The 19626-nt window shown below is 38.3% G+C and overlaps 1 pseudogene; it reads right to left on the bottom strand.

Moving 5' to 3' along the window:
* Positions 1-18974: 18974 nt before the first annotated feature.
* LOC103090647 (6-phosphogluconate dehydrogenase, decarboxylating-like) overlaps positions 18975-19626 on the bottom strand; it is a 156938-nt pseudogene continuing 156286 nt past the window's right edge.

A 19626-nucleotide genomic window follows, 5' to 3' on the forward strand; every position in this document is an offset into this window, starting at 1 on the left:
GTTTTGGAATAGAGTAGGATCTCAGAGTTGTTATTCCCTAATAACTGTATAGTTATATCTGAATCCCTAAAGTATACCAGTATTTCACATATTGGAAAATTATATTTGCACACCTATGCGTCTAGTTAAGTCATTGATATTCCTCATTTTAAATTATTTCATTTAGAATATAATGTAAACCAAAAATCGACTTATCCTCCATGAAAGCTGTTATAATATTAACTGAATTCAGTTGTAGATTTTATGGAGATTAGTCATTTGTCCAATAGTCTATAATAACCTTTACCTTTTCTCCTTTTCCTAAAGTTAAAATGACCTGCAGTCTATAGAATACATTTCTGGAGAGTTAACATAATGAATGTATCTCCAGCTAGTTAAAAATAGTAATTTGACCTTGTTTAAGGAAGCATGGTACCTACTCTTGTTATTAAGGGTAGAACTTTATGGTAGATTAGCTTGGCTCCACGTAAAATATAGATTTATTTGGTGAAGCCTCAGTAAGAAAATTTGAAAACAGCTTACCATCAATTTTATTTTTCACTTGACCTGATGAGACAAATCAAGCCTGTGATGGTGATTTAATGATGCAATCAGCAGTGGGTCACACCTGACTGTTGGGTCCCTTCAGAGTCTGGCAGGCAAACTTGACCACCAAAGTCTCAGACAAATTTTTCCCAAAGACCCTCTGACTAACAAGCCTCCAGTCAATTGTATTCTGTCTTGTACTTGAAGCTCCATGATTTTTGGTTGTTGCTGTTGTTCAGCTCCTCTGCTTTGAATTGAACTGCACATAGTGACCTCCAGATGTAATTTATAATAGAGTTACACTTACCCTTCAAAATGTCAAGTGTGTAGTCAGGTGGCAAACACTGAATTCTCTGTGGAGACTTCGGTAAGAAAATAATAAATGTAATTTGCACAGAACACCAATGGTAATAGCTATCAGTATAAACATAATGAAATGTACAATTGCACTGAGTCAGCACTCAGTCACCCTCGCTCCTTAACTCTCACGTCCCTGGGTGTGGACGTGCTGCTGAGGCGGCGATGTCCTCATCTGATACACATGTCAGCTGACTGTCACTGCAATTCAAAGGTGAATCACATGATATAGTCTCAAAATTAGTGTGCCTTTTTTTCCTTGTCATCTGTACACGTTGGGAAGTTTTACTAAAAGTTTTAACAAGTTCAAGGACATTTGTGCGATTTCACAGGTGCATCCTGCTCTGCGTCTAAGGGCCTCTGCATGTGGAAGAGTAGCAGGGGGCAGTGTAGACTGTGGTGTTGGAGAAGGCACAGGAAAAGACGTGTGGTTTATCATAAGTCTTGTAGCTCCACGGATCAGGGCCTGGCCATTACCTGAGAGCTAGTTAGGAGCGGAGACGCTCAGGCCCACCCCAAGACAACTGATTCAGAATCTTCTTTTAATAAGACCCACCAAGTGAATTACATGAGCATTAAAGTTAGAAGAACACTCATTTTAAATATTGCTCTACTTTATTTGAGTATAGGAAACCGATGGTTACTTCAATCATCAGCCACACACCAGTGCTGATCCTTAACCCCTCTGAGCCTCGCATTCCATGTCAATTACCCTTAACATCTCATCTGTGCTGACACCAGAGTGGGCTTGTTATCAGAGCAAGTCATGACACAGTCAGGTGTCTGACAACCTCAGATAAGGTTATCAATCATGGTTATCATTATTAATTTTTTCTAATAGGGAGCTCCCCTTTCACCAGTTCAGGAATATTGACATTTTCCAATACCTTACAATTTAAATGTGTTTTTGTCTATAGCAGCATAGTGAATTTTTCTTCTAATGCTCATCATCTCAGCTATATCTGCTCATCTTCGCTACCAGGCATGTGAAGGGATTTTACTTCACTGCCCCCAACATCTTCTGTTGGTCAGAGCCACGTGACCAGTCTGGCCAGTGGTCCTGGGCCACAGTGACACTTTTAGGTAACAACATTTATTTATCAGTGTAAGACTCTGCAAGGGTCTCTTCTCTCTTCAGAGTGGCCCTTTTAGATGGTGGAGTTTCCATCAATCTGAGTCCCTGAGTGGGGAAGATGTTGGCATTTGGTGAACACAGATCATGAATGACAAATAAACATTTCCTGCTTTAAGTCTCTGAGATTTTGGAGTGGGTTGTTAATACACTGTAAAGAGGTAGATCTTGACTACAGACACATCTGCTTTGCAGTGCTAACCTTCAAGACTGCACGCTGATTTTAGACACTTTGGTGGATGTATAAGTCTTCTAGGGGTACTTCACAAAATAAATACCCTAGAAAAACAAAAAAGATGTTGTGAGGAATCTGTCTGATTTATTTTAACAACCACTTAGTCTCTGATTCAGCCTTGCCATTTCAGTCTGCCCTACACAGCTTACCCAAAACAATCTTCCTTCAAGACTCTAGAATGAGATTTCTCTAGAAATTCTCCCTGTTTCTGACCACACAGTCTAGCTCAGTATTGCAGACACAGTTCACATGTCCTTCCATATTTCAAGGCAGACATTGATAATTGATGGCAGTAAGTTTTCTTGAAGAGGCAAGACATGCTCTTACAATCATTTTTAACTCAGAAATTTTGAAAGCCTGTAGTAATCCATCAGAGTAAACCAGAAAGATATAATAAATTTACTATCATTGGTCTAAATTCTTCAGCTTGATGTCCTAAATGAACACTCCCTAAAATATGGTCTTATTCTTTTAATTTTCACTTCCTACAACTCCCCAAAAGAATAACCTTTCCTCAAACCAGAACACCCTCCACACTTTTTGCAACAAGTAAAATAAAATAATGTGAGGTCTGACTGAGAAATTTTATTTCCATAGAGTTTATTAAGTAGATTACAATGCAGGTAGTAACCTGTTGAAAACCAATTTGAAAAACTGTCCAGCTCTTGTCATGAGACAGTTGTGTTTCAGGTATGAAAAGACTAGCTGGTTTATCCATTCTTATTAATGAGAAGTTTAAGAAAGATTAAGAATGGACAAACTAGCTCAGTTTCTCATAGATCACTCCACTCATCAAAGAACCTAAAATACAAGGTCAGCATGACTCTGAGGATGTGAGATTGTGGCTGTACACATGTTATATTAAAGGGCTAGAAGAAACAGAAATAACATCAATAGCAATGGTAGTAATAATAACTATTACATATTGAGTACTTACTATGTGACAAGTACTGTTAGAAAGGCTTTTTTGCATTTAGTTTTCCCACATGCCTTTAAGAGATAGGTTTTATTATTATTCCTACTTTATGGATGGGGAAACTGAAACTCAGAGGTTTTAATAAACTTGCCCAAGGTCACATAGCTAATAGATTTTGAAAATAGGACTTTCTTTTTGTTTTTTGCGGTACACGGGCCTCTCACTGTTGTGGCCTCTCCTGTTGCAGAGCACAGGCTCTGGACGCGCAGGCTCAGCGGCCATGGCTCAAGAGCCCAGTCGCTCCGCGGCATGTGGGATCTTCCCGGACCATGGCACGAACCCGTGTCCCCTGCATCGGCAGGCAGACTCTCAACCACTGCCCTACCAGGGAAGCCCCTGAAAATAGGACTTTCTATCTCCAGAACTTACATGCCTAACACCTTTCTCTAGACTGCTCCAGACAGTGAGACAGTTGTGGTCACACTCCTTGGAGTAATGGGGGGAAAATCAACAACTGAGGAAGAGTTACACCTCAGCTCTGCTTCCAATTCAGTTTCAAGTGTCCATTTTACCTTGGGTAAGATCACTAATGTGCTTTTATAACCAAGATCCGGTGACTGTTACATAGTTCACCATCTTTTACACAGATACTCCACTGAAGAGCAACTTATGAACTACTTTTCTGGGTCCATAATTATTTTATATGTTTAAAATGTATGTCACTGACTGAATCTCTGTATACATATATTTTCTAAAATGAAGAATCCTTTTTCTCATGAAAGCAATAATTTGCAGTTCATCTGGTTTGTTATTTGCAATTTTATGTATTGATATTTCTCAACAGCCAATCTTTAGAAGAACTGGATTTCTCATTTTTCTCAACTGGTTATATTTTTTAAACCTTGTAAAAACTACTTCCAAGTTGTTCATCAATTATTCAATATTAAATACCAATTAATTTAAAAGTTTTCCAAGGTCCAGCTTTTAATATCTATGCATCTGTGAAGCTGAGAACCTGAAGAAGGTACTGAAGGAGTTTTGAAATTGACATAAAGATTAGAACCAAGGAAAACTGAGCAATTGTTCACGGAAGACATTGAGAGTATATTTTATACTTGTGAGCAGAAAGAATCTGTTTATTATCATAATTTTTCATGGCATATATGCCAAGGTAAATTCAGAAAGTATCCAGAATATTGAGAAAACATTGATTTGGTTATGGAAATGTTCTAGCTACAATTTACACTTACCGGTTTGTATGACTTTGAGCTGCTCCTTTAATTTCTCAGTGTCATTTACTCATCTATAGAACTGCCCTGACAAGTGCATGAGATTGTTATAAGGATACAACCAGACCAGATATATGAAAGAGCTTTATACACTGTAACTTTTTATAAAAACAAAGTTCTGCTATTACTGTGAATACTGGTTTGCCTTTTGAATATCTGTTGTTAAATCTGCAAAGACTAAAATTATGTGTAGCCCAGAGTACTTGTCTTATCAATAAAAAATGACTAGATTACTCTTTTTGATTTTCTCAGGGTATATGCCTAGTAGTGGGATTGCTGGGTCATATGGTAGTTCTATTTGTAGTTTTTTTTTTAAGGAACCTCCATACTGTTCTCCATAGTGGCTGTACCAATTCACCAGCAGCGCAAGAGTGCTCCCTTTTCTCCACACCCTCTCCAACATTTATTGTTTCTAGATTTTTTGATGATGGCCATTCTGACTGTTGTGAGATGATATCTCATTGTAGTTTTGATTTGCATTTCTCTAATGATTAATGATGTTGAGCATTCTTTCATGTGTTTGTTGGCAGTCTGTATATCTTCTTTGGAGAAATGTCTATTTAGGTCTTCTGCCCATTTTTGGATTGGGTTGTTTATTTTTTTGTAATTGAGAATTCAAAGAGTGTCATGTACCAAAATGTTCATTGCAGCTCTATTTACCATAGCCCAGAGATGGAAGCAAGCTAAGTGCCCATCATCGGATGAATGGACAAAGAAGATGTGGGACATATATACAATGGAATATTACTCAGCCATAAAAAGAAACGAAATTGAGCTATTTGTAATGAGGTGGATGGACCTAGAGTCTGTCATACAGAGTGAAGTAAGTCAGAAAGAGAAAGACAAATAACATATGCTAACACATATATATGGAATTTAAGAAAAAAATAAATGTCATGAAGAACCTAGGGGTAAGACAGGAATAAAGACACAGACCTACTAGAGAACGGACTTGAGGATATGGGGGGGAAGGGTAAGCTGTGAGAAAGCGAGAGAGTGGCATGGACATATATACACTACCAAATGTAAAATAGATGGCTAGTGGGAAGCAGCTGCATAGCACAGGGAGATCAGTTCGGTGCTTTGTGACCACCTAGAGGGGTGGCATAGGGAGGGTGGGAGGGAGGGAGATGCAAGAAGGAACAGATATGGGAACATATGTACATGTATAACTGATTCACTTTGTTATAAAGCAGAAACTAACACACCATTGTAAAGCAATTATACTCCAATAAAGATGTAAAAAAAAAAAGACTAGATTAAAGCCTGTTCATTACTTGTCTATTTTGCCTTTATGAACACAATATCTATTGCATATCCTTTGCTTGTGTCTGCACTTTACTCCTGTCTATAAGATCTGCTGAGACACAAAGAGGAAATTGAAGATGTGTGTGTGTGTGTGTGTGTGTGTATGTGTGTGTGTGTGCGTATAAGGCGATTAGGGATAAGAAGAGATGATAAAATTATTAACTTTTGACATCTTCGTTGTAAATCTTTTCAGTGTTAGCTAGTGAGTATCCAAATGGAGCTCATTATTACAATCAAATGTATAAAATATAATTATTAATTGCATTTTTCTGTGATAAACTGTTGGTAAACTAACCGTGGTGAAGTAGCCCAATACAATGAACATTATAAAGTTGAGTATTCCTTTGATCCTTTGGTTATTAAGTGACAATTTTAAGTACTATAATATTTTGGTGAGAAATTTCTATGTCTTACTCACAGGGTAGCAATATTTTGAAGTCTCATAATTAGATTCATTTGATTCTTCAGCATCCAAACCATGGGATAGTGTCCAAAACAGAGAAGTATTATCACTAATTTTATTCTACAGAGGCAACTTCAATATTTTATTTTCTTTTTGTCCATAGTAAACAAACTTCTAACCTCAGAGATATTTCAGAAAGTAATTATTTAAAATGCATTTACATTAATATGGATTCATTACTGAGAGTATATGGAAATGACTATATAAGAGAAGACTTTTTCAGGTAATTCATAGTTATAATTAACAATATGCAAAATTAGGGTCAGCTAGTTTTGAAAAGTGACAGAAAATTCATTCTACTTTATTAAAACATAGTCTGATTCCCAAACCAAAATCAACTCTAACAGTCCATTTCTATAATAACGTTTAAATTTTTGATTATAAAATTAATTTTCCAGACTAGCAGGCTGTAATTGATATTATAATATTTATTTTGACTTTTCTTCTGGATTACTTATCTAAATAACTAAACTTTTGCCATTTTGTAAGCCCAAATAATGAATTTTAGATATTCTAACAGCAAAGCAGAGCCCCAGAAGGGTGATTTCTAAAGTTTCTTTTCTAAAATTGCTGTATAGTCTCAGATTGTGTCATTGTTTTTGAATAATTTAAATCATGCTTTAGTATTTAAAAGTTATTTAAAATTTTTCATTGAATTATAACATAGTTACAGAAGAGTAAACAAAACAGTTCAATCAGTTGCCACAAAGCCAAGTCCCCAGTGGAGCAAACTCACAGGTCAAGAAATAGGACAGTGTGAGCCACGGTGCCAGCCTTTGTGTTCCCTCTCAATTTAACTCTAACTTATCTATCTCCAAATTTCAAATACCATAGCATGGTTTTACTGTTTCTCAGTTTTTTAATACTTATGCAATAAGTATGCTTTTTTTTTCAAGCTTCTTTCACTCATCATTATTTTTGTGAGATTACTCTGTATGGTTTATAGTAACAGTTCGTTCTTTCTCATTGTTTTGCATCATATGCCATCATGAATGGTCTCTACTTTTTTTTTTTTTTTTCCGGTTCGCGGGTCTCTCACTGTTGTGGCCTCTCCCCTTGTGGAGCACAGGCTCCGGACGCACAGGCTCAGCGGCCATGGCTCACAGGCCCAGCCGCTCCGCGGTATGTGGGATCCTCCCGGACCAGGGCACGAACCCGTGTCCCCTGCATTGGCAGGCGGACTCTCAACCACTGTGCCACCAGGGAAGCCCGAATGGTCTCTACTTTATCCATCTATCTAATCTATTTATCCACTTATTTATCTTTTGTTGTATACTGGAGTTTTTATAAACAAAACTGCTAGTGGAATTCTATTTTATGTCTCCTAATTGTGTGTACCTAGAGGCTGAATTGCACAAATATATTACAGTCTACAAGATACAGCCAGACAGCTTCCCAAAGGGACTGAACATAATTTACATTCCCAAAAGCACCTAGTAAATTCTCCATTACTACAATATTGCTAATACATGGTATTAGCACTACAGTCTTGGTCATCTTACATCTTGTGGAGGGTATATAATGGTGGCTTACGATGGTTTTCTTTAGCCTTGCCCTAATGACTAATGAAGCTAAGAATCTTTTCATGTTCTTATTGAACTTCTATTATCTTCGCCTATGAAGTGCCTGTTCAAAATTCTTGCCAATTTTGCTACTGAAATTTTTTCTATTGTTCTTGGTATTTGAAAGATTTCTTTTTATTTGAATTTTATTTTATTTATTTTTCTATGCAGCAGGTTCTTATTAGTTATCTATTTTATAGAAAGATTCCTTAATATATTCTGGATGTGTTCATTTTCAGATTCTCAAAATCTTCTGTAACTCCTTGTGTTGTCTTTTCACTTTCATAATGGTGTCTATAGTGAAATGAAGTTCTTCCTTTAAAATAGTTCAGCATACCAATCTTTTCCTTAAATTATAGTTACAGCTCTTCATATTTTGTTTAAGAAATATTTGCCTACCCCAAGGTAATGTAAGAATTCTTCTATATTATCTAGAAGTTTTATCCACATGGCATTGATGGTTTTAAGGCAGGAGTCAGCTTTATTTCCATATGTATATCTATTCACCTAGCACAAGTTATTAAAGTTGTCATCTTTCTCAACTCCTCTGTACTGACACTATTTTCATAAATCAAGTGTTCATATCATTGTGAGTCAGTTTATAGACTCCATTCCATTTTCATGAAAAATATTGACCTGTATTTCTTTTTTGTTGTTAGGGTCATAAAATGATTTAGGAAGTATTCTGTCTTTTTCTAATAATATCCAGAAGAATACGTGTGTGTATTTGTTTGTGTGTGTGGTGTGTCTGTATATATGTTATTATTTCCTACAGTTTTTGGAAGAATTCAGCAGTGAAGACAACTAGAACAAGAGTGTTCTTCATAGAAAGGCTTTAAATTATACATTCAATTTCTTTACTAAACATAGAATAATTGTTTAAATATTCCATTTTTCTTCTGATAAATTGTATTTCTCTAGGATATTTTTATTTCACCTACTATTTCCTAATTATTGCTATAAAATTATTCACTGCTATTAAAAAGTTTGTCAAAACTTATGAACAATGTAATGTCTATAGGGTCTAAAGTGATACCACTTTTTCATTCCTGATATTAATTAATTCTGTCTTCCCTGCATTTTTTTTCTCACCAAATCAGTAAAAGTCATCAAAACTCTATCAGTTTGGGAGGTTGTGGAAAGATGGCGGAGGAGTAAGACGCGGAGATCACCTTCCTCCCCACAGATACACCAGAAATACATCTACAAGTGGAACAACTCCTACAGAACACCTACTGAATGCTGGCAGAAGACCTCAGACCTCCCAAAAGGCAAGAAAGTCCCCACATACCTGGGTAGGGCAAAAGAAAAAAAAAATAATTAAAAACAGAGACAAAAGAATAGGGACGGCACCTGCACCAGTGGGAGGGAGCTGTGAAGGAGGAAAGGTCTCCACACACTAGGAAGCCCCTTCGCGGGCAGAGATTGCGGGAGGCGGAGCGGGGAGCTTCGGAGCCGCGGAGGAGAGCGCAGCAACAGGGGTGCGGAGGGCAAAGCGGAGAGATTCCCGCACAGAGGATCGGTGCCGACCGGCACTCACCAGCCCGAGAGGCTTGTGTGCTCCCCCGCCGGAGCGGGCGGGGCTGCGAGCCGAGGCTCGGGTTTCGGTCAGAGCTCAGGGAGAGGACTGGGTTTGGCAGCTTCAAAATAGCCCGAAGGGGTTAGTGCACCACGGCTAGCCGGGAGGGAGTCGGGGGAAAAGTCTGCACCTGCTGAGGAAGCAAGAGACTTTTTCTTCCCTCTTTGTTTCCTGGTGCGCGAGGTGAGGGGTTTTAAGAGCGCTGCTTAAAGGAACTCCAGAAACGGGCGCCAGCCACGGCTAAGAGCTCGGACACAAGAGACGGGCGGGAGACGCTAAGGCTGCTGCTGACGCCACCAAGGGGCCTGTGTGCGAGCACAGGTCACTATCCACACCCCTCTTCCGGGGAGCCTGTGCAGCCAGCGACTGCCAGGTTCCCGGGATCCAGGGACAACTTCCCAGGGAGAACACACGGCGCACCTCGGGCTGGTGCAACGTCACACTTCTGCGGCCGCAGGCCTGCCCCGCACTCTGTGCCCCTCCCTCCCCCCGGCCTGAGTGAGCCAGAGCCCCCGAATCAGCTGCTCCTTTAACCCCGTCCTGTCCGAGCGAAGAACACACGCCCTCCGGCGACCTACACGCAGAGGCGGGGCCAAATCCAAAGCTGAGCCCCGGGAACTGTGAGAACAAAGAAGAGAAAGGGAAATCTCTCCCAGCAGCCTCAGAAACAGCGGATTAAAGCTACACAATCAATTTGATGTACCCTGCCTCTGTGGAATACATGAATAGACAGCGAATCATCCCAAATTGAGGAGGTGGACTTCTAGAGCAAGATCTATGATTTTTTCCCCTTTTCCTCTTTTTGTGAATGTGTATGTGTATGCTTCTGTGTGAGATCTTGTCTGTATAGGTTTGCTTCCACCATTTGTCCTAGCGTTCTATCCGTCCGTTTTTTAAAAAAATTTTTTCCTTAATAATTAATTTTAATTTAAATAACTCTATTATACTTTACCTTCTTTCTATCTTTCTTTCCTTCCTTCCCTCCTTTAGACAACGAATCATCCCAAATTGAGGAGGTGGACTTGGAGAGCAAGTTTTATGATTTTTTCCCCTTTACCTCTTTTTGTGAGGGTATATGTGTATGCTTCTATGTAAGATTTTGTCTGTATAGCTTTGCTTCCACTATTTGTTCTAAGGTTCTATCCGACCCTTTTTTTTTTTTTATTCTCTAAATACTTATTTTTTTAATTCAATAACTTTATTATACTTTATTTTATATTACTGTATCTTCTTTCTTTCTGTATTTTTTCCTTCCTTCCCTCCTTCCTTCCTCCCTCCCTCCCTCCTTTCTTTCCTTCGTTTCTTCTTTCTTACTTTCTTCCTTCCCTCCTTCCTTCCTTCCTTCCCTCCTTTCTTTCTTTCTTTCCTTATTTCTTCCTACTTCTACTAATTCTCTCTATGTTCTCTCCCTTTTATTCTGAGCCGAGTGGATGAAAGGCTCTTGCTGCTCCAGCCAGGAGTCACGACTCTGCCTCTGAGGTGGGAGAGCCAACTTCAGGACACTGGTCAACAAGAGACCTCCCAGTTCCACATAATATCAAATGGTGAAAATCTCCCAGAGATCTCCATCTCAACACCAACACCCAGCTTCACTCAACGACCAGCAAGCTACACTGCTGGACAACCTATGTCAACCAAATAGCCAGACAGGAAAACAACCCCACCCACTAGCAGAGAGGCTGGCTAAAATCATAATAAGTCCACAGGCACCCCAAAACACACCACCAGACGTGGACCTTCCCACTAGAGAGACAAGATCTAGCCTCATCCATCACAACACAGGCACTAGTCCCCTCCACCAGGAAGCCTACACAACCCACTGAACCAACCTTAGCCACCGGAGACAGACATCAAAGACAACGGGAACTACGAACTTGCAGCCTGCAAAAAGGTGAACCCAAACACAGTAAGATAAGCAAAATGAGAAGACAGAAAAACACACAGCAGATGAAGGAGCAAGTTAAAAATGCACCAGACCTAATAAATGAAGAGGAAATAGGCAGTCTACCAGAAAAAGAATTCAGAATAATGATAGTAAAGATGACGCAAAATCTTGGAAATAGAATGGACAAAATGCAAGAAACAGTTAACAAGGACCTAGAAGAAATAAAGATGAAACAAGCAACAATGAACAACACATCAAGTGAAATGAAAAATACTCTAGATGGGATCAATGGCAGAATAACTGAGGCAGAAGAACGGATAAGTGACCTGGAAGATAAAATAGTGGAAATAACTACTGCAGAGCAGAATAAAGAAAAAAGAATGAAAAGAACTGAGGACAGTCTCAGAGACCTCTGGGACAACATTAAACACACCAACATTCGAATTATAGGGGTTCCAGAAAAAGAAGAGAAAAAGAAAGGGCCTGAGAAAATATTTGAAGAGATTGTAGTTGAAAACTTCCCTAATATGGGAAAGGAAATAGTTAATCAAGTCCAGGAAGCACAGAGAGTACCATACAGGATAAATTCAAGGAGAAATACGCCAAGGCACTTATTAATCAAACTGTCAAAAACTAAATACAAAGAAAGCATATTAAAAGCAGCAAGGGATAAAAAACAAATAACACACAAGGGAATCCCCATAAGGTTAACAGCTGATCTCTCAGCAGAAACTCTAAAAGCTGGAAGGGAGTGGCAGGACATACTGAAAGTGATGAAGGAGAAAAACCTGCAACCAAGATTACTCTACCCAGCAAGGATCTCATACAGATTTGATGGAAAAATTAAAACCTTTACAGACAAGCAAAAGCTGAGAGAGTTCAGCATCACCAAACCAGCTTTACAACAAATGCTAAAGGAAATTCTCTAGGCAAGAAACACAAGAGAAGGAAAAGACCTACAATAACGAACCCAAAACAATTTAGAAAATGGGAATAGGAACATACATATTGATAATTACGTTAAATGTACATGGACTAAATGCTCCCACCAAAAGACACAGATTTGCTGAATGGATACAAAAACAAGACCCATATATATGCTGTCTACAAGAGACTCACTTCAGACCTAGAGAAACATACAGACTGAAAGTAAGGGGATGGAAAAAGATGTTCCATGCAAATGGAAACCAAAAGAAAGCTGGAGTAGCAATTCTCATATCAGACAAAATAGACTTTAAAATAAGGACTATCAGAAGTGACAAAGAAGGACACTACATAATGATCAAGGGATCTATCCAAGAAGAAGATATAACAATTGTAAATATTTATGCACCCAACATAGGAGCACCTCAATGCATAAGGCAAAAACTAGCAGCCATAAAAGGGGAAATCGACAGTAACACATTCATAATAGGGGATTTCAACACCACACTTTCACCAATGGACAGATCATCCAAAATGAAAATAAATAAAGAAACACAAGCCTTAAATGATACATTAAAAAAGATGGACTTAATTGATATTTATAGGACACTCCATCCATAAACAACAGAATACACATTTTTCTCAAGTGCTCATGGAACATTCTCCAGGATACATCATATCTTGGGTCACAAATCGAGCCTTGGTAAATTTAAGAAAATTGAAATTGTATCACGTATCTTTTCCGACCACAACACCATGAGACTAGATATCAATTATAGGAAAATATCTGTAAAAAATACAAACATGTGGAGGCTAAACAATACACTCCTTAATAACGAAGTAATCACTGAAGAAATCAAAGGGGAAATTACAAAATACCTGGAAACAAACGACAATGGAGACACAATGACCCAAAACCTATGGGATGCAGCAAAAGCAGTTCTAAGAGGGAAGTTTATAGCAATACAAGCCCACCTTAAGAAGCAGGAAACATCTCAAATAAACAACCTAACCTTGCACCTCAAGCAATTAGAGAAAGAAGAACAAAAAAACCCCAAAGTTAGCAGAAGGAAAGAAATCATAAAAATCAGATCAGAAATAAATGAAAAAGAAATGAAGGAAACAATAGCAAAGATCAATAAATCTAAAAGCTAGTTCTTTGAGAAGATAAACAAAATAGATAAACGATTAGCCAGACTCATCAAGAAAAAAAGGGAGAAGACTCAATTCAATAGAATTAGAAATGAAAAAGGAGAAGTAACAACTGACACTGCAGAAATACAAAAAATCATGAGGGATTACTACAAGCAACTCTATGCCAATAAAATGGACAATCTGGAAGAAATGGACAAATTCTTAGAAATGCACAAACTGCCAAGACTGAATCAGGAAGAAATAGAAAATATGAACAGACCAATCACAAACACTGAAATTGAAACTGTGATTAAAAATCTTCCAACAAACAAAAGCCCAGGACCAGATGGCTTCACAGGCGAATTCTATCAAACATTTAGAGAAGAGCTAACACCTATTCTTCTCAAACTCTTCCAAAATATAGCAGAGGGAGGAACACTCCCAAACTCATTCTACGAGGCCACCATCACCTTGATACCAAAACCAGACAAGGATGTCACAAAGAAAGAAAACTACAGGCCAATATCACTGATGAACATAGATGCAAAAATCCTCAACAAAATACTAGCAAACAGAATCCAACAGCACATTAAAAGGATCATACACCATGATCAAGTGGGGTTTATTCCAGGAATGCAAGGATTCTTCAATATACGCAAATCTATCAATGTGATTAACCATATTAACAAATTGAAGGAGAAAAACCATATGATCATCTCAATAGATGCAGAGAAAGCTTTTGACAAAATTCAACACCCATTTATGATAAAAACCCTGCAGAAAGTAGGTGTAGAGGGAACTTTCCTCAATATAATAAAGGCCGTATATGACAAGCCCACAGCCAACATCATCCTCAATGGCGAAAAACTGAAAGCATTTCCACTAAGGTCAGGAACAAGACAAGGTTGCCCACTCTCACCACTCTTATTCAACATAGTTTTGGAAGTTTTAGCCACAGCAATCAGAGAAGAAAAGGAAATAAAAGGAATCCAAATCGGAAAAGAAGAAGTAAAGCTGTCACTGTTTGCAGATGACATGATACTATACATAGAGAATCCTAAAGATGCTACCAGAAAACTACTAGAGCTAATCAATGAATTTGGTAAAGTAGCAGGATACAAAATTAATGCACAGAAATCTCTGGCATTCCTCTCTACTAGTGATAAAAAATCTGAAAGTGAAATCAGGAAAACACTCCCATTTACCATTGCAACAAAAAGAATAAAATATCTAGGAATAAACTTACCTAAGGAGACAAAAGACCTGTATGCAGAAAATTATAAGACACCGGTGAAAGAAATTAAAGATGATACAAATAGATGGAGAGTTATAACATGTTCTTGGATTGGAAGAATCAACATTGTGAAAATGACTCTACTACCCAAAGCAATCTACAGATTCAATGCATTCCCTATCAAACTACCACTGGCATTTTTTCACAGAGCTAGAACAAAAAATTTCACAATTTGTATGGAAACATAAAAGACCCCGAATAGCCAAAGCAATCTTGAGAACAAAAAATGGAGCTGGAGGAATCAGGCTCCCTGACTTCAGACTATACTACAAAGCTACAGTAATCATGACAGCATGGTACTGGCACAGAAACAGAAAGATAGATCAATGGAATAGGATAGAAATCCCAGAGATAAACCCACGCACATATGGACACCTTATCTTTGATAAAGGTGGCAGGAACGTACAGTGGAGAAAGGAGAGCCTCTTCAATAAGTGGTGCTGGGAAAACTGGACAGGTACATGTAAAAGTATGAGATTAGATCACTCCCTAACACCATACACAAAAATAAGCTCAAAATGGATTAAAGACCTAAATGTAAGGCCAGAAACTGTCAAACTGTTAGAGGAAAACATAGACAGAACACTCTATGACATAAATCACAACAAAATCCTTCTTGACCCATCTCCTAGAGTAATGGAGATAAAAACAAAAATAAACAAATGGGACCTAATGAAACTTCAAAGCTTTTGCACAGCAAAGGAAACCATAAACAAGACCAAAAGACAACCCTCAGAATGGGAGAAAATATTTGCTAATGATGCAACTGACAAAGGATTAATTTCCAAAATTTACAGGCAGCTCAATAACAAAAAACTAAACAACCCAATCCAAAAATGGGCAGAAGACCTAAATAGACATTTCTCCAAAGAAGATATACAGACTGCCAACAAACACATGAAAGAATGGTCAACATCATTAATCATTAGAGAAATGCAAATCAAAACTACAATGAGATATCATCTCACACCAGTCAGAATAGTCAGAATGGCCATCATCAAAAAATCTAGAAACAATAAATGCTGGAGAGGGTGTGGAGAAAAGGGAACACTCTTGCACTGCTGGTGGGAATGTGAATTGGTTCAGCCACTATGGAGAACAGTATGGAGGTTCCTTAAAAAACTACAAATAGAACTACCATATGACCCAGCAATCCCACTACTAGGTATATACCCTGAGGAAACCAGAATTCAGAAAGAGTCATGTACCAAAATGTTCATTGCAGCTCTATTTACAATAGCCCGGAGATGGAAACAACCTAAGTGCCCATCGTCGGATGAATGGATAAAGAAGATGTGGCACATATATACAATGGAATATTACTCAGCCATAAAAAGAAACGAAATTGAGCTATTTGTAATGAGGTGGATAGACCTAGAGTCTGTCATACAGAGTGAAGTAAGTCAGAAAGAGAAGGACAAATACCGTATGCTAACACATATATATGGAATTTAAGGGAAAAAAATGTTATGAAGAACCTAGGGGTAAAACAGGAATAAAGACAGAGACCTACTGGAGAACAGACTTGAGGATATGGGGAGGGGGAAGGGTGAGCTGTGATAGGGCGAGAGAGAGACATGGACATATATACACTAACAAACGTAAGGTAGATAGCCAGTGGGAAGCAGCCTCGTGGCACGGGGATACTGGCTCGGTTCTTTGTGGCTGCCTGGAGGTGTGGGATAGGGAGGGTGGGAGGGAGGGAGACAAAGAGGGAAGAGATATGGGAACATATGTATATGTATAACTAATTCACTCTGTTATAAAGCAGAAACTAACACCATTGTAAAGCAATTATACCCCAATAAAGATGTTAAAAAAAAAAAAAACTCTATCAGTTTGATTGGTCCTTTCAAGAAAAACAAATGATTCTCTTTTAATTAATTTATCATGTATTTGATCAATTATTTACTTTAGCTATTATTTTTACCACATGTTTTCTTTATTCTTCCTTTCTAATCTATGCCTTGTAATACACTTGATTTTCCTCTAAGTTCTGATTTAGCTTCTTCCTACAAGTTTTGATGTGCTTTTTGCCTACTATTATTATGTTAAAATTACCATTTGATTTCCATTGTGAGTTCTTTTTAGCCCATTGTGTTTTCAGAAGTACATAGCTTAATTACCATATCTATGAATATTTTCTAGTTACAGTCTATCCTCATTATTTATGAATTCTGTATTTGAGAATTTGCCTATTCACTAAATTTATTTGTAACCCCAAACTCAATATCCTGTCACTTTACTGCTCAACAGCAGACTTGCACCAAGTGCTGAAAAATTTGAGTCACCTGATGCATAGTTCTACCCAGCTAAGGCAGAACAGGGGAGCACACTGCTTCTTGTTTCAGCTTTCACATAGAAGCAACCAGAGGATGGACAGGGAAAGGAATGATGAAGTACAGCACAAGAATCTCTGGTTCTGAGACCTGTTGGATGATGTCTGAATCCCAAATCTGGCACCTGTTAGTGGGGCAGCACCAGGCAAGTCACTAAACACATCTGAACCTCCTTTTTCTCTTTTGCAAAATAAAGAAAATAGACTCTACCAGGATAAGCATTTTTAGTGTTTAAGAGTATAATTTATGTGAGATATGTATAAATATGAACATACTTCCCTAGAAGCAATGTTTCATGTTCACCTAGTCAGTGTTCACTCTAAAGAACATAACACTTGAAAATAAGGAGAATTAATTTGTTTCTTTTTCTTAAAGAAATTTCTAGCTTAATTGACTTGTGTTCCTAATTCTTTTAATTTGTAGAGGCTAGTTTTATTGCCCTTACCTGTCAAGCTTGGTGAATATTCCAAGGGCACAGCTGGGTCGGTGATATGTTGGTATTGAATGATGTCCCCCTCCAAGCTCATGTGTTAAAGCCCTGCACATCCTCACTCCCTGGGGGCCTACATGGTACCTTAACACTGATTTTTTAATGTTCTAGTTGTTTTAATGTTTTTAGTTGTTCTCAGTAGTAAAGCTGGTCTTTAGTCCACTATTGCTGGAAGCGGAATTCTTTTGTTGTTGTTGGATTTTCTTATAATTCCATCTAACTTGTCTGACTGTCATATTTATATGTAATTTTGCAAAACAGAACAAAAGAATTGTATCTGCCCCCTCTGCATGTGACTAAATCTAAGTTTATATCATGAAACTGGCTGCTGGGTTATTATTAAGGCCAGAACACTGGGAGAGCTTTTGTCTTTTTTTTTTTTTTTTTTTTTTTTTTTTGCGATACATGGACCTCTCACTGCTGTGGCCTCTCCCGTTGCGGAGAACAGGCTCCGGACGCACAGGCTTAGCGGCCACAGCTCACGGGCCCAGCCGCTCTGCAGCATGTGGGATCTTCCCGAACCGGGGCACGAACCCATGTCCCCTGCATTGGCAGGTGGACTCTCAACCACTGCGCCACCAGGGAAGCCCTGTCTCTTTTATTTTGATCAGTGTATCAGTCAGGATAGACAAGGTTGGCTGCACTATGGAAATGAACAAATTCCAAGCTTAGTGACTTCAAGCAAACAAGATTTATTTTCTTCTCAGTTACATTTCATGTGTCTCTGGTTAGTGGCGGGCTCTGCTTTTGCTTGATTTCATCAGAGATCCAGACAGATCTGAAACATCTCTCATCACAGTGAAAGACAGAAAAAGTCATAGCAAATAAAGCTTCGGATATAACACGTCTCTTCTCACATGTGATCAGTCAAGTGTCATAGCTAGGCCTGACTTCAAGGAGGCAGAGACATTAAATCATATTATGTAGATGGAGAAACAGACTACCTCTGAACAGCACTAATGGCTAACATAACCAGTTTTTTAAGTAACCAATGGCCACCATTTCCTAGTAACTGAAAGACAAATTCTCAAGTGTGGAGAAACTATTCTGCTCTTAAATGTTTTTGTAGTCTCTAACATAGTTGTATTAGTTTTGTATTGCTGACATAACAAATTTCCACCAACTTAATGGCTTAAGACAACACAAATTGATGGTTTGACAGCTCTGTAGGGGTAAATTCAGAATGGTGTTAAAATCAGGGTGTCAGCAGGCTGTGCTCCTCTCTGGAAGCATGAAGGGGGACAGAAGTCTTGGTTATTTGAGTTGGCAAAAGTAAGTTTTTTTGTGGTTCTAAGATGGAGGTCTCTGGTTTGTTGCTGGCTGTAAACTGAGGGCCACTGCCAACTGCTGGAGGCTGCCTCAGTCTTTGGCCATGGCCCCTTTCTTCATCTTCAAGGCCAGCAAAGGTGGTAGAGTCTCTCTCTCTCTCTCTCTCCTCTCTCTCTCCTCTCTCTCTTTCTCTCTCTCTCATATATATTATGTATATAAATTTTAATTTAAAAATACTGGAATAGACTTTTAAAAAATGCTGTTTGTGCTTGATCAATCTCGATTAGCTAAGCGAGGGCCATCTGGTCCTATATATGGAGAAGTATAACCATAAACGACTTCATTCTTTTTCTTTGTAACTAATCCTGATCCTTTAAGGGATAAATTAAATTAATATGTTATGAAGCATAAAATAGAATAGTCTATGTTAGTGAATGAAAGAGTTTCAACAATCTACTTTTTTACATGATTCAAGGAGTTTTGCTGAATAATCAACTCAAATATTAAGGAACGACTTCTATACATGGTGAAAATAGTGGATATACTTCTAAGGCATAAGTGGGTTTCACATAGATATCATCCATATTATCCCATCACATTTTCACAATTGCTCTGTGATATAGGCAGGGCAGGAATAATTAAACCAATTTAACAGATGAGGAAACTGAGACTTGGGAGTAAGTGACATACCCACAGTGTAGAGTGAGTTGTGGGAAGGTGAGAAATCCCTTAATATAGGTCTTCGTCTACTTCCTTTGTTTTGTTTTTTGGGGTTTTAAAAAATTTTTTTTTTACACCTTAATTAGAGTATAATTGCTTTACAATGGTGTGTTAGTTTCTGCTTTATAACAAAGTGAATCTGTTATACATATACATATGTTCCCATATCTGTTCCTTCTTGCATCTCCCTCCCTCCCACCCTCCC

The sequence above is a fragment of the Lipotes vexillifer genome, unplaced genomic scaffold (genome assembly GCF_000442215.2).
Source record: "Lipotes vexillifer unplaced genomic scaffold, Lipotes_vexillifer_v1.1 scaffold302, whole genome shotgun sequence".
Classification (NCBI taxonomy): domain Eukaryota; kingdom Metazoa; phylum Chordata; class Mammalia; order Artiodactyla; family Lipotidae; genus Lipotes; species Lipotes vexillifer.